Genomic DNA, 14,843 nt, shown 5'->3' on the forward strand with positions numbered 1-14,843 from the left:
GCAGAGACACGAATGGGTGGGTAGTGGCAATGGTAACGATAGATGACTAATAGCAAGTGCATGTTCCTTAGTCTCATTTGTGGATGAGGACTAAACAGGTTAAGGATAACAGCTTCTCCAGAGCAGTCATCCTGATTTGTTTTGCACAAATTGTGCAGAATTTATAATATGCCCTCTGTTTATTGGGCATTTGCTTGCAGGGGAATTATACACCTTCTCATCAACCACTGGTTTATCACACGGTTTTTGGTGCATTTCCTCATCATTTTCATAACTGCAAAAAGTCATTTTTAAAAAAGGGTGTATCCTGGAGGCTACTCATAGGTGCTGGATGTCTGGGGCCCAGGGTGCCCAAGTACCCACAAAATTCCCCATGAAGGGGCTGGCCACCCACAAAATTTGGCACCAGGGTCATGCACGCAGCATGGCACCCACAGCCCTGGACACCCACGGTCGCAGGGCCAAGCTGGCACTCCTGAGGCTACTTATGGCTTCACAGCAAAGGTGGCCTTCATAGGATGTGAGAGGTTATGCTTGCCCCCTTTGGGAGTTCTTTGAACAGTGTTGGAGTGTGGAGCAGAACCATGTTAATTAGCCCTACCCTATTATTGCACATCCCTTCCTTGCTATCTATACACACATCACCAATATCTGTAGCGAGGGAGGGCCTTTGAGCCTATAGTTGTATATGTGAAGCAAGACAAGGATCCTTAAGAACAGAAGAAAAGCCCTGCTGAATCAGACCAGTTCCCCATCTACTCCAGCATCCTGTTTTCCTCCAGTTTAGACAGAGCCCCCTTTTTGAACTTGACCTGTGATTATTTCAAAGGTCAAATCTTCCTCGCTTGTCACCTGACATATAGCTGGCAGTCTGCATTTGGCTAAGCGGGTCTTGATTTTTGCATTTTTTCAAACCGGGTTGGGGCCTAACAAGCTGATGGTGATTTGGGATTTTACTTTACTTTATTGAGCACTCTCCACCTCTGGAAGCACCCTCCCCAACTTGACAATGAAAGTAAAATCCAATAAAGCGAGGGCACAGATTTAAATATTTGCATTAATTCGCTTCATATTCCTCAACGTGCACTGAGAGCCAAATCACCTCTGATTCACCCTGTTTAGAGGCTCAAACCAGTAGATTAACTCTATTTTTGTCCTGATTGGCTTGTAAGTGTTAATCTGAATTGACTTGCAGCTGACCTCCTGGTGCCTCTGCTGCTGGCTGCTCACTGGTGGTTTGCAAGTGCTGAGCTGAAGCTGCTGTTTGCATTCCTAACAACTTTGATCCAAAGGGGCCTCCTGACCCTGCAAAGTCTGCATGGATGGCAGAGTTTCCCCATCACAGCAGGTCAGCACAGCTATGGTGTGGGCTGCTTAAGTTCTGGGGATTTGCAGGATGTACATGTAAAGATGTGCAAGGCTTCTTCTTCTATTCCATTTCAGAATCCCATTCATCTTTCGTAAGAAAAAAAAAGAAAAAAAGACTCACTCACACTATGCATTTAAAGCACTCTTATACTGCTTTAAGAGACATGGCTTCCCCCAAAGAATCCTGGGAACTGTAGTTTGTTAAAGGTGCTGATAGTTGTTGAGAGACTCTTAACAAAGCATAGTTCCCAGAATTCTTTGCTTATGACCCGCATGTCCTATTATTTATAGGCTTGAATTTCCTGATTTTAATCCATGTTCTTTTTTCTTTGATTTTTAGGTTAGGCATTTCTTCATGGTTCCAAATACCCCACCCCCAATTCAAAACCAGAAGCAAACAGGCTGGAGAGAGGATGTTTATTATTACTACTATTCCTTATTTATCAGTATTATATTTTTATCCAATCCACCTTTCTTCCAAGAAGCTCAAGGTGGCATTTGTGGGTCTCCTTTCCCCCCATATTATCCTCTTGACAACCCTGTGAGGTAGGTTAGGCTGAGAGAGCGTGACTGGCTCAGGGTGACCCAGCGAGTGTCATGGTTGATGTTAACCCTGGTTTCCCAGGTCCTAGTCCATGGGTAGGCAACCTAAGGCCCGGAGGCCAGATCTGGCCCAATCATCTTCTAAATCCGGCCTGTGGACGGTCCGGGAATCAGTGTGTTTTTACATGAGTAGAATGTGTGATTTTATTTAAAATGCATCTCTGGGTTATTTGTGGGGCATAGGAATTTGTTCATTTTCCCCCGCAGAATATAGTCCCGCCCCCCACAAGGTCTGAGGGACAGTGGACCGGCCCCCTGCTGAAAAAGTTTGCTTACTCCTGTCCTAGTCCATTGAATATCCCTCCATCTTATTCCATATCCTGGAAAAGAAATGTAGAAATTAATAAGAAGGGTGGGGGGGGGGATAACATTTTCTCGTGTAAGGAGTCTCTTGCTAGCAGCTTTAAGACCAGATCAGGCTGCAATCCTGTAGGCTACACGCATTGACAAAACGGCAATGTTTCCGCGCTCCCTGCTTGGTTGCAAAGGAGGAGTATACGGAGAGAACCAGAACAGGTGGGAAAGAATGTAACTTTTCTCCCAGCAATTGCAATGCTAGTGCATTACAGGGAGAAAATCAGAACAACATGGCCACACCCTTGTGACAGTTCTTTTGCCATGCTCCTTGACATTGCAGCTGCAGCAGGTCTTGTGGGCAGCAGCCACCACTGTCAGAAATCCTCCAAGGCTTGATTTCCCCCTCCTTGGCTACGTGGGAACTACCGTATGTCCCATTAAGGAATGCATGGGTGCAGTGACCAGGTGTGACCACACAATGGCAATCCTGTTCTATAGTTCACTGTCCACCCAGCTGCCTGAACAACTGTATTTAAGGCCGCGTCCAGGCTGCTTTTATTTCCGAATGGGATTCAGTCACATAATGGTAAATTAATAATTGCACTCACTTGATTGGGAAGCACTGTGCAACAAAGCCCCCCTTCCCAACAAAAAAGATAAGACTTTTGCAATAATGGGACAATGCATTGGGAAGCATGGACTAGCACCTCTTGCCACTACAGGATCTAGTCTCCTGCAAATGAGTCAGGATGAATGCTCAATAAACCAGTCATCTGGAAGCACTCAGCACTGTAATACTGAGATCCCTTGTGGTATTCAGATCTAAGAAGCTCCAAAGAAGACGCTAAAACTTTCTTTTATTCACACTGGGTGAAGGACTTGGAGAATATCATTCAGGTCTTTATGGTTCAAGAGGGATCTTTGAGCCTGAGCATCCCACTTCCAAACCAAACACATTAGCCCCCACACCCAGGGGCAAAGGAAGACTAACCGGCACCCAGTGTGGGATGTTGGGGGCGGGGCAAACTGACCAGCGGTGTGTGCGCCGTACATAGCGGTGCTGTGCATACGCCGCCAGGCTGTTTTCTCACGGCGCCACGCAAGTGCCGTGCGGATGGTGGTGGGATCTTCTGCTCGCGGCGGCAGCGGCGGTAGAGGGATTCTCTGCATGTGACTGTGGCGGTGTGATGGCAGTGGCTCGCACCGCCGCATCCAGGGCGACTGCTCCCCTGCCCCCTTCCTCTACCACTGCCCACACCACACTAGGTCTCAGGTTTGATTTCCTGTTTCTCTGCCATAGCAGTTTCTCTCTCATGAAGCATTGAAAGCAACAAAGAGCAACAAAAAGAAAGCATAAATGTATAGGTTAGGGTGTCAGGGGTGTGTTTTAGGAATTACTGGCACCATGACTGGCTAGTCATGCACCATTTTCTTACACACATACTGTTCTAGTGGTCATAGGAGTAGGATAGGAAGACACATGGCACCAACAGGCTACTGTACATGTTGCATTAATGAAGGGGGGGCATCTCAGGCCCATGCATGACATTTGACCCTGTCGATGGGGTGAGCTCCTGTTGCTCGGTCCCTGCTCCTGCCAACCTAGCAGTTTGAAAGCACGTCAAAGTGCAAGTAGATAAATAGGTACCGCTCCGGCGGGAAGGTAAACGGTGTTTCCATGCGCTGCTCTGGTGTCGGTGTTCCATTGCGCAAGAAGTGGCTTAGTCATGCTGGCCACATGACCCGGAAAAACTGTCTGCGGAGCGGACAAACGCCATCTCCCACGGCCTGTAAAGCGAGATGAGCGCCACAACCCCAGAGTCGTTCGTGACTGGACTTAACTGTCAGGGGTCTCTTTAGCTTTAGCAAATCTTCAGGACTCTTCCCCAGGCCACACCCTCTCTTCTCAGGCCACACCTCTCACCAGCCCTGCTTCATGCTTAACTCAAGTGCTTTTGGCTAGTGAAAGTGTGGTTTTGAACTGTGAAAATGCCACTCTTATGAGCTAGTTAGGCTGAAAGAGATTGGTCCAGGTCATGCAATGAGCTTTATGGCCGAAGATGGGTCCCAACTCAGGTCTCTACAGTTCTAGTTCATCTCTCTGACTAATATACACTCCCTTTACCTGTGTGCTCATTTGTGAAATGTTGAAAGATATGCCACAGTGACACCTTCAAACCTGGAACCAGTCTTGTTTCTCCCTCTTCCCCGCCCCTCTCTAACATGCAGCAGCAGACTCATATACGCAGGGGACACAGTCCATTGGTATTTAAATTTTTTATTTGCAATACTTTAGGTCCAAGTTTCAAACTGCAATTTTTATTTTTATTTTTACACTCAAGACACTGTCATGCACAATCCATAATTTCAATGTTCTATTGCTTCAACCACAATTGAAAATAACTTAAAATATTGGAAACGAGGGGAAAAAATCTTTATTTTCATTTTATTAAAAAATGGATGCTGATGTCAGAAAGCTGAATCCATGCCATCAGCACATTTACAAAGGAAAGAATGCTTTATTCTTTTCTTTTAAAAAAGTATCTCTTAATCCAAAGTTACAGAAGAATTTCACTACACAATTTTTCTTTTTTCCTTTAAAGAAATAATATGTTTAAAAGAAAAGAAAAGTAAAGAATGTACAGCAAAATGTTAAACAGTGGAAATGTAGGTTATTTTCTGTTCAATTTTTTATTTTATTTTTGGAAACCCTGAAAATAAACCCCGTAGGCAACACTTGTGTCACACACACACACACACAAAAGATCAATCCTGTCAAGCTTGCAATTTTCTTTTTAACCTCAATTTGCCCAGCACAGATTTTCTTTTCTTTTCTTTTTTGCAACCTCAACAGTACAGATCAGTCTGATCTAGCTAGGAATTTTTCATATACAGAAACAGACTTCCAACCTGGTACTTCACCATGGTTGGAGGAACTTAACAGGTTGGTACTACAGGCACAACTCCTCAGCCTGAGCCAACAGACAAGGTTATGTTGTGTTACTTTGAAGTCCCACCAATCAAATGTGCTGTCACTGGATTCATTAGCTCGTCCCCCATTCCACACCAAACACTGATTGGTGGGATTTCAGCCCTGCTGTTTGTTTGTTTTTTAAGGCTATGCATACTTAGCCCTGGACTTACCACTCATATTCTATTAGATTGGAACCATCATATTTCTAGCATGCTTTGTCTAGGTGATAAATAAACAATCATAAGTGCTTGACTTTTTGGGGGAGGGAGTCTTTAATGAAATCCACAAGCCCCATCCCCTGACCCCCCTTCTTTTACCCATATTTTGGCTGCCCCTGTAAAATTCTAAAAACAGTAGCTAAGGGAACCATCACAAAAAGCATTTTCATTTACCCTCTTAGAGCCTGACTGAAGAGGTGCTTCACACATTATGGGTTTCCCACACAGAAATAATCCTTGCAAATTGGGAAAGAGTGTTTCCTGACCATCTGCAGGCAGTCGTTTTGCTTCCAGACATGTACTTATAGCCAAGTGTGTCTGTTGCACATCACAAGTTATAGTTTCCTGCGTATTTCCCCCTATACATCCATGGGGCTTTATCTCAGGAAAAACAGCCCAGATATGTGAAACTGTAAAGTCATGGAGTCACCATTTTAGAATATAGGCACATAACAATCATGCCTGCGCTCTCTCTCTCTCTCTCTCTCTCTCTCTCTCTCTCTCTCTCTCTCTCTCACACACACACACACACACACCCCACAGCACAAAAGTGCTTGAATGGTACCTCACACAAATTACAGAGTCTTGAACCCCAAGTGACATGTGAAGTATTTTCCCTTCTAAAATCCTCTTTCTTGCCCCTGGAGCAGCTATCAGATATTTTAGTTGCTCACCTACCATCAGAATAAAAATCTACTCCAGCTCCCAGATATGGGATTTGCAACATATATGGTGGTCACTGTTTGCCATCATTTCTAGTCTCATGTCACCAAAGTATCCATTCCATCCTCTACAGCTAAAATCAACCCTTATTATTCCACAAGTGTGTCCTTTTGATTTCACTTTTCATCACTTAATGGTCAAAGCCACCATTGATTTTCACAGTGTTGATAGAAGTGATGACTCATATTCCTGTTTTGGCCTCAAACAGTGTGTGCAAGAAAGAGGTGGCCAGCCCTGCCCCTGAGACCTAAAATATATCTATACCACAAGCATAAACCAGTCTTACACCAATACATAACTGCCATTGGTTCCCCCACGGATGCTTGGAATTCACATTTGGCGTGGACATTGAAAATTATTCATTTGAGAGCAGTTCCAGACTCCCTCAGATTTTCCCAGCGTTCTTTGTTGAATTAGGATGCAAATATTAAACTTGGCTTAAACATGTAGCATAGACAATTAGACTTGACCATGAACTCCTCAAGCAAATGTCCCATATATAAACTATGGTCACATCTATACCATACATTTAAAGCATGACTTACCCCCCCAAAGAATCCTGGGATCTGCACTTGTTAAGGGTAATTGGGATTGTAGCTCTGTGAGGGGTAAACTACAGGTCCCAGGATTCTTTGGGTGAAGCCATGTGCTTTATGTGTGCTTTAAATGTATGGTGTGAACGTGACCTACAATATTCTGCTTTGGCCCATTTGCTTGGTCTTCAACTACTGTATCTTGGAATGTAGCATGGCTTTGGAGAATTAGGCCTTCCTATCAGTCACTTCCATGCCTTATGCTGCCACCTGGTAAAATCACTGCTAAGCTTTCTCAATCACAGCACCAATGGTTTGCCTGTAACTATAATAAATTCAGGCAAACCAAGCAGCAAATATTCTGTCATATAAGTCATGTTTTCATTTAAAAAGATCAGGCCAGTATAATTCTCCTCCGGGTTTCTATACAATGCCAGGATCATTTGCTTGGGAGAGATCTCAGCTCAGGGATTCTCAGAAACTACAAATGATGGTCTACTGCAGAATTCTTGTGCACTTGAAAGATGGCAGTGATACCAAGCCACAGCTCAAAGGTGCAACTTTTAAAGCAGACAGTCCAAAGAGTAAGCTTGACCATTGTGTTACAGCTTGCTAGATGGTATGACGTTAGCAGCCACTGAGGACTGGGGGAGGAAAGAACAGAGGCCAAAGGGCAGAAGCAAATCAGCTTAAGAAAGGCAATAAAGGTGAAGAGTTTGTTCTTCACACAACCATCTTTGAAACTGGTCCACTGGCTGTTTCCCAAAGGTGGTGAAGACCTGAGAGCTACTCAGGGAACATCAGAGGAGCTTCTCTTCATTCACATACCTTGTTAAGAAAAGACCCTGACATCATATTACCTAGATGATTTGAATTAACTTAAAATAATTTATTCTTTCCCCAAAAGCAAAAACAAACAAGAAGTTGAAGACATTGGGTGGCATACAGTGTTGCGCTGAGCTAAAATCACTAAGCGGTGTACTTGTTCTGCCGGCGAAATGTTTTGAGTCCGTGGAGCATTGTTGCACAGCAGAATGCATAAGAAAGTTGCTGGTAACTTCGTGGCACTATGGATTGCGCAATCTGTTGGCCAACGAGTTTTCGCAGCTGCTGTGTTGTGCAACATTAAAACTCATCCATCTGCCAGAACAAGATCCCTTGCATCAGTGGACAGAGAGAGCTGGATGCAGACCATTGCCCCTTGTGGCATCCTTCAATGTTCATGCTCACAAATCTTGGGAAATTAAAAACACATAAGAGGCAAAGAGCTGCCTTGAGCATGGCTGTGGGTGGAATGTTCCCCTTTAATTTATCTGCTTTGAAAAAAGCCAGTTTACAATGCTTGAAAGTCCATTCTCTTTCTCAGCTGATTTCCAATGCCTTATTGCGCTTGGCCAGTTAGGCCTTGAATAAAACTTAACACAGAACATCAGCAGCTCTAAATGTGGACATTGCTGAAGAAGCAGAGGCAGTTGCATCTAGCACAAAGAGACACCACCAACAAGCAAGTTTAGTCATCCAGTAGCGTAGGATATTTTCCCCCTTACGAAAAGGCAAGTGCAAAGAAAACAGTTCTCTAGAAGTTGCAAGAGTAATTTTCTGTGAAATCACAGTGACTGGGTACCAATGAGTTTTATGCAGTCCATGTTTTCTTTGATGTCAGATTCTCCACCATGCAAAGGTTTGCTGAACAGTAGGAAATGTCACAGACAATGATTAAGTTTAATTGGATTTAAGGAGTATAGAAAGTTGCACTGCACCAGGCCAGACCATTATTGCCCAGCCAGCCTGGTTTTGCTTTCTCTGACTAGCTCTTCCCAAATCCTTTGTGGCTAGAGATTCAACTTCCAGATTGAAATGTCCCCTCCCCCCTCTCTTACATCAACACCACAGCCCAGTTCTTAATAAATTAAAGGCGGTCCTTCATGTCATTCATCAGGAGCAATAAGAAGATTTTGGCTTCAAGACCTCTGAAAATGTCAAGCTGGAGATTGGAAACTTGAGCAAAATACCAGGTTGGAGTCTTATTAAGCATACATTGGCTGTCAAGCACAATCTTTTCTCCCACCTCTTGAATGGAATATGAATATCCCTGATCCAATCTCCTAAGAATGTGGTACTGCAAGAGAGGAGTTCTGCTCCTTTTAGTAAGCAACTTGCCCTCAACTGATTCCAGCACTAGTTGAGCACAAATACTAGTTCCATACAATAAGTAGTGGCCCAGACCAGGGTGTGGATCCCCAGCCACATCAAAAGATGCATTTAGCTAGTTATATGGGACCCAGATGAAGATCTCAACACAGCTGGAAAGATGCAGCTACATTGGCTGGGAATGCAGTCCAGTAGCTTTCTACCCTCTGCAAATCTCCCTTGCTGGATTGGGGCAACTGTGCAAATCTATTGAGAATACCCAGCAAATAACAAAAATTGTTCAATGGCTTTAGAAGTTATTTATCAGATTTTTGTTGTTGTTGTTGTTGTTGCAAAAAACAGTCTTTCTGTGAACAACGCACTCCGCCCCCCAACCACGCACACAGCAGGATGTAGGCTAGATTCAAGAAGGAAGGATAAGAGCTATCATTTGATCTCTTCAGAATTTGGAATGTGTTGTACTCTAAAGGGAAACAGAAGAAAATGACTAGGGCAGAGGCTCAAGCACTTGTCTTGGAGAAACCCAGTTTTATAGACAGGACAAACAAACACTTGAGATCACCTGTATACAATGAGAAGCAGCCAACCGGTAGCCAAAGGTGGAAAATAAACACGTACATATTTACAAGAACAGACCAACACAAACAGGATGATAAGACAACCACAGTCTGACATTACCACCCACTCCTTTGAGCCTGTTGAGGTCCCTCAGGCTTTTGCTCAGACATACATAGGCGACTCATTAAGTCACAAAGAGACTTCCCTCCTTTTGCCTTAAATAATCTGTTCTTTGTTTGTCAGAGTTTCCCTGGTTATACTGCTAGCATCTTCCTGTACCGGGACCCCTTGAGGTCAAGGATAGATAATGTGCCATTTCCCCATCCCCATATTGTATCATCATGGGGGAGACTGGGCTAATTAGCAATTGTACAATATTAGCTATGTCTGAGTGCCACATAAGTGTTTGTTGTTGGGTAATGGTTTGAGGTAATAAGAGCTAATGAGTAGTGGTCTCTCATTCCAGAATGGCTTCTTACAGGCTTGGCCTACACAAAAGAGCAGCTGAAGTGGTGTAACTGTACCTAGACTATGCCATTTGGGAAATTTGAACTCCTTTGTCTGTCTCTCTTCACACACACAAAACACACATTCAGACAGAATCACAACTAGCAAGTTCAGGTAAAAGTCTAGACTTTGGAAGCTGCATCAGAACCATGGAACTGTAGAGCTGGAGGGGGCGTAAAGGGCCAAGGGTCATCTAGTCCAACCCCGTCATGAAAGAATCTGAATGCACAAGTCCCCCATCCAATTTGAAACCATACTGGACCCTGCTTAGCTTTGCAAATGTGATAGCAGATTTATTGCCTTATACCAAATCAGGCTATTGGTCCATTCTACAACTGGCAGTGGCTCGCCAATGTTTCAGGCAGGGAACATCCCTGGTCCTACCTAGAGATGGTGAGGATTGAACCTGGAACTATTTGCATGCAAAGCAGATGCCCTACCACGGAGCTAGCGTCCTTCTCAGATGTCAGATTACTCCTGATGCACAGAGTCCTTACTATAGGGGAGAATATTCAGTCATGATGCAGACCACCATCAGCAAACTATAGCTGTGCAGTCCACAAACTTGCTGTTTGTGTAGTCCAGCCATCATCACAGAGTTTTCACAGGCTCTGTGTTATCAAGTTAGGATTGAAATTTCCTCAGGATTTACAAGTGAGGACAGCTTTGCCCATATAGAATGAGCTTCCTCTAAGGTATGCTTTAATCACCCTGAGAGATGGTGGCTAGGAGACTGACCTGAGGTGATAGTCAACCAAAGTTTACTCAGAATAAACCCATTGAAATTAATTGAATCATGTGAAACTTAGTTGAATACCATCCCTGGTTTTTATTCATACCTGCTGATCCTCTGGAATTAATGCCATACAAGGATATCTTGTGGCACCAATGAACTAGAGGGCCCCAAACGCAGTGGTGCTGGTCTACCATATTTTGAGTAATACATGCTATCATCTAAACGATGGGGGTGGGGTGGGGTGGGGGAGGATGGTACTTTAAGGTGACAAGGGAGAAGTCCTTCTCTATCAGCCCCACATCTGTGGAACACCCTCCCACTGGACTGAGGCCAAACCTCTGTGCTGTGAGTGGTTTTTTGTTTTTTTGAAGGCTATGGAGTCTTATCTGTTTCAGCAGGTCTTCCAGGCCTGATGTTTGTCAGCTGGGTGATGGTCTGATTTGATTACTTTCCCCCGCCCCAATTCTTTATGGTTTAAGTGTTGATTTGTAGCATTCAAAGTGTTAAGGCTGTGTACTGTTTTATACTATGCACTGCTTTTCATCTTTTGTTTTGACGTTAAGCAGTTTTGGATGGACATCGGTCCAGAAAAAGTGACTTGAAAATACTTTAAATTAATCAAATAATAATAATTTTTGAAGTCCAGAGTCTAAGTGTGTCACCTGCACACGGCTATGTTGTCACCATTAAAAAATGGCAGAAAATTGATAGCAAAAAAATGAAGACACCACAGCCACCTTATGTAAATGAATAAATCACTCACAGGTTCAGTGCCGCATGCTGTTACAGAGGGAATTTATGTGGAGGTGGAGGAGGAGGGGTTAAAGTCTAAGGGCACAGTCCACCCTAAAGGTCTCCTAGGCAACTTCCTTTGCAAGAGGGAGATTGAACAGATCACATTTGCTTATGCGGCACTTTCAGAGGTACATTTCAGAGGCACACGAGAAACTGCCTTATGCAGAGTCAGGCCATTGGTCCAGCTACCTCAGCACTGACTGGAAGCAGCTCTCCAGGGCTTCAAGCAATAGTCTTTCCCAGCTCTACATGGGAAATGTCAAGGATTGAACCTGGGACCTTCTGTGGGTATAGCAGATGCTCTACCACTGATCCATGACCCTTCCCTGTGGCTTGTGTCCACAGGGCTTAATTTTAAAAAATAGATGCTAAAAAGAATTGTGATGTATCACTTAGGGCCAACCCAATGCAGGGTTTGGAGTGCTGTGGAGTGCTAGGATCAGGGAATGCATGATGATCAGTCAATGGATGAACTTGTGCCAACCAAACCAAACAAGAGCATGTGCATCAATTAGCTATTTGGTGTGGGAAATTTGAGGGGTTAATTTTGACCACTCCTCTCCCTTTTCCCCCCAGGAACAGCTGGATCCCAGTGTATTTTTCTTTTGTTTTTAAAAATGGGGCTACATACTTGTAGCCATGCCTGTTCCGAATGCAGCTTGCTGGATTAGGGAAAGAAGAGCTTGATCTGGACAGTTAGGGTAGCCGAATGAATATCTCTTAAAAAGTAAAATGAAATTTTAGGCCTACGAATTGAAACAGACTTACTTCTGAAAAGTCTGTGCTAATGCAATTTTGCAGGTGCAGGTAATATTGTTTGATTGGACTGTTTTGCTATCATCCACATTTAGGTGCATGAAGGAGAATGTAAGAATAAATGGATAGGAAAATGAAACATATCCAATGTATGCAAAGCATTTTCTTTTCAATATGGATAAGAAGGGGTGAAATGCACTTTGGAAAAAGGGGTGTGTATGTCATTACTCCTGAAGCTTGAATTACTGGGTGTTAAGGAAGCCTGAACTGTGCCGTGTCACTGAGCATGCGACTGATGTCAATTTTAAATGAGCTGCCAAACCTTCTGGTTTGGAAAGCCTGAGCCCACTATGAGCTAAGCCAGACACATTTGGTCATTTAGGCTTGGCCTAATGATAGGTTTAAAGGACGCGGGTGGCGTTGTTGGTTAAACCACAGAGCCTAGGTCTTGCCAATCAGAAGGTCAGCGGTTCGAATCCCCGCGACGGGGTGAGCTCCCGTTGCTCGGTCCCTGCTCCTGCCAACCTAGCAGTTTGAAAGCACGTCAAAGTGCAAGTAGATAAATAGGTACTGCTCCGGTGGGAAGGTAAATGGGGTTTCCGTGCGCTGCTCTGGTTCACCAGAAGTGGCTTAGTCATGCTGGCCACATGACCCGGAAGCTGTACGCCGGCTCCCTCGGCCAATAAAGATGAGCGCTCCAACCCCAGAGTCCGCGACCTGATCTAACGGTCAGGGGTCCCTTTACCTTTACCTTTTAATGATAGGTTTGGCCTAGTGCCATTCCTTCCTGATGTAGCTTCGGCACTTCCCTTCCCCTTCCAAACTTACAAAGTGGCTGAAATATTGAGGACAACAAGCCTCAGTATTGCCTTGGCATTGTCTCGGATAGAAGAATTCATGGGATATACATTTTGGATTCTGACATCCTAGTAGGAGTAATCAAGATCAATGGGAACCATATCTTCAATGGGTTGTTGCACTTGCAATGTTACTGCAAAAGGTCACGGGAGTGACCTACCTGCAAGGATCTATGGCTAACATGGGTCTTGGCATCTTCCATGGGACACAATGAGACCTTATATTGAAATGGAACTTAATATAGGCCCAAGTCAAATAGGGCCTAATTTATTTGCAATGACCCCATTCCAAATCAAACCCTGTAGGTTGGGGGAATTGATCTATCATTGCTTGTAGGCCTTAGTGGGAACTCTAGGTGGCTGGATCACCACATGAGAACATAAAAAGAGGCCTACTGTATCTGACCCCATTCTCACAGGGGCCAGCCATATGTCTATGGGAAGCCCACAAGCAGGACCCAAGTGCTCCTGTATTCTCCCCACCTATGATTCTTAGCAACTGGTACACTGCCCTCCAGCAACAGTGGAACTGGGTCACAGCCATCATGGCTTGTACCCATTTCTAGTGTGAATTTAACTAAGACCCCTTTTAAAGCCATCCACATTGGTGGCTATCACTACATCTTGCAGGAGCACATTTCTATTCTTAAATTGGTTATTAAATAATATATAATAAGCACATTCTGTAGTTTTAAGTGTGTGCTGTGTGAAGTACATCCACTTTGCTTGTACTGAATCTATCAATATTCAGTGTGCCCCAATGTGATGGCTATGTTATGCCTCCAAGGTTGGAAGCAGTCATGCTTCCCCGGAAACCAAAGGAGGAGTGCTTCTGTGCTTATAGGTATCCCACAGGCACCTGGTTGGCCATTGTGGGAACAGGACACTGGATGAGATGGACCACTGGCCTGATCCAGCAGGAACTCTCCTTATCTTCTTAACACTGAGTGTGACTCAACACTAAGTGTGACCCAATATTAGCTTCTTAAACACCGACCCATGACATTTTGCTGCATGAAGAAGACCAGATGGCAACCACCACCACTCATTCCATGTTCAGAGGCTGGGAGGTGAATTTTTATTCAGGACGGGCAATGGGATAGTGTGCTTGAGGGTGGCAGGCTCACTTAATGGACACAGAAAAGACTGCATGGTAAGCACACAGTTCTGCACTGTGCACTCCCAGCATCAGCTGCATGATGCAGCCAGCCCACTTTGTCTGCAGGTGCTGTAGCATGGCCAGCTGCAAAGAAGAGAAAGGCAGGCACCTGGTACTAAGGCCTGAAGGCCAAATTAGGCCAAGAAAATCTCCCTGTTTTGTCCAGGTGATGCTCACCTGCCCTACACCAGATATCTTATTTGTCAGGTATGGGCTAGCTTAAGAGGTGGCAGGGCTCAAAGGGGATTTACAGGCATTGTCAAACAACTGATCAGCACAGCACTATGGAAAAACAAGCCGCCTGGTGTTGTTGTGATGTCAGATGATTGGCAGGGGTTGACCCCACCCACCTGTCAGACTTGGCCCGCGGGGTGTGGGGGAGATAAGGATCTAGTCCCTCCCCCAACTCCTGCTCTAAATCCAGTGGTATCAAAATATTTCATATTAGGAGGATTTAGTTGTTGGTACACAAATATGAGCATGGAGAGTTTGCTTGTGGATGCACACACACACACACACACACACTCCTTTTCATCCACAATGCATGGTATCTTCCTAGACCCTCACAGTGGTGTGACCAGAATGTCCTCTATAGGTTCCAGATTGTG

Source organism: Podarcis muralis, chromosome Z (assembly GCF_964188315.1).
Source record: "Podarcis muralis chromosome Z, rPodMur119.hap1.1, whole genome shotgun sequence".
Lineage (NCBI taxonomy): Eukaryota > Metazoa > Chordata > Lepidosauria > Squamata > Lacertidae > Podarcis > Podarcis muralis.